This window comes from Apium graveolens, chromosome 5 (assembly GCF_009905375.1).
Source record: "Apium graveolens cultivar Ventura chromosome 5, ASM990537v1, whole genome shotgun sequence".
NCBI lineage: Eukaryota > Viridiplantae > Streptophyta > Magnoliopsida > Apiales > Apiaceae > Apium > Apium graveolens.
Genome location: NC_133651.1, coordinates 90,816,589 through 90,818,754, shown reverse-complemented (window position 1 = coordinate 90,818,754; position 2,166 = coordinate 90,816,589).

The following is a 2,166-nucleotide window of genomic DNA, read 5'->3' as shown; positions in this document are numbered from 1 at the left end:
GAATTAGCTGAAAATCAAGCTAATTGTGACATTGTTCATAAAGATTCATCTACTCCCTTGAAGAATGCTACTGAGCAAGGAATTCCATTGGATAGTCAACCTCAAGGTGAAGGTACAAATCCAGAAACTAATACAAGAAAATCTTGGGTATGGAATCATTTTAAATATGTGGAGAATATGACTGAAACAAACTGCCCTTACTGCAAGAAATTAATTAGGTGTCATGTTAAACGAAATGGGACAAGTGCTTTGGGAAATTATTTGAAAAATACTTGTAGGACATCTCCTGTTTTTAAGGGAAAAAATGTCAAGAAACAAAAGACCTTAGAGTGTTTTCATGTGTCTTGTAAGTCTGAAAGTGGAAAAACTTTGGAGATTCGTGAATTTAGTCAAGAGAGATGTCGGAAATCATTAGCTAAAATGTGTATTAAGGATAATAGGCCTTTTAGCATAGTTGAAGATGAAGGATTTACAGAATACACATGGGATTTAAATCCCAGATTTAAGCTTCCTACGCGATGGACTGTTGCAAGAGATTGTCTCAAAGTCTACGCGGAAGAAGCAAAACTGATTAAAAATATATTGAAGGGTCAAAGAGTTTCTCTCACAACCGATACGTGGACTTCTGTTCAGAATATTAACTATATGTGCCTCACGGCATATTGGGTGGATGATAATTGGAAATTAGTTAAGAAAATTCTGAACTTTTGTCAAATTCCAAACCACAAAGGGGAAACAATTGGGAAATTGGTCAATGCTTGTTTGGTGAAGTGGGGAATCGATAAAGTTTTCACCATTACAGTTGACAACGCTTCTTCTAATGATGGTGCAATAAGATATTTGAAAAAACAACTTAATGGTCCTGATGTTATTTTAGATTGTGTTTACATGCACCTGAGATGTTGCGCCCATGTGATTAATCTTGTTGTGAAGGATGGATTAGAAGACCAACATGATTCAATCTTAAGAATTCGGAAAGCTGTCAGGTATGTTCGATCATCACCATATCGGCTTATAAGATTTGAAAAATGTGTTGAGAAGGAAAAATAAAATCTGAAAAGAAAGTCAGCTTGGATGTAGAAACCAGGTGGAACTCAACTTATCTCATGTTAGAAACAACCGTTAAATATGAAAATGCATAGGCTGCGGGAAGATGATAATGCGTTTGTTGATTACTTTTTTGGTGGTGACGAAGAAGATGCTTCCAGTAACACGAGGAAAAGGAAAAGGAAGGACCTGCTGCTTGGGCCTCCAGGGATGGACGATTGGGAAAGTGCAAGATACTTTCTTGAATTTTTGAAGGTATTTTATAAAGTAACCTTGAAAATTTCTGGTTCTAAATATCTGACTTCGAATCTCTTTTTCAATGAGCTTGTCAAAATGCATGTTAATATCGGAAAAATGTGTTCAAGTAAAGATCCTAAGTGTTGTGACATGGCAAGGCGTATGAAAGAAAAGTATGATAAATATTGGGAAAACATTGACAATGTTAACTTCTTACTTTATGTGGCCGTTCTCCTCGATCCTCGTAAAAAGATGCAGTATGTTGAGTTCACTTTTGGTCAAATATATACTGAGAATAGGGAAAAACAAATTCTCATGAGGGAAAAAGTCAAAACTACGCTTGATGCACTTTACAAGGACTACGTAAGATTACAAGAGAATGTTTCTAGTGACATGAGAAGTAAAAAATTCAATCCAGGCTCATCAGGTACAATGCCTATATTTGTTGATGATGTTGAAGAAGACGCCGACTTAGAATTGGACTTTCAAAGGCACCTGGAGGTTGAAGAAACCAAAGAAAATAAATCAGAAATTGATATATATTTGGCTGATGGTGTCGAAAGAGGTGTTAATGATGAGTTTGATGTTCTACTGTGGTGGAAAGCCAATTCCATGAAATTCCCAATTCTGTCCAGTGTTGCAAAGAATGTGTTAGCAATGCCAATAACCACTGTAGCTTCAAAATCCGCATTCAGTACTGAAGGAAGGGTAATTGATCCATTCAGGAGCTCACTAACTCCCAAAACTGCAGAAGCTTTAATATGTGCGCAGGATTGGTTAAGATCAAAACTAGCAGACATCGAGACTCCACTTGGTATTGTCGAGGAGATTAGACAAAAACTCGAAGAAGTTGAATTGGGTATGTTCCGCTCAGTTTACTGT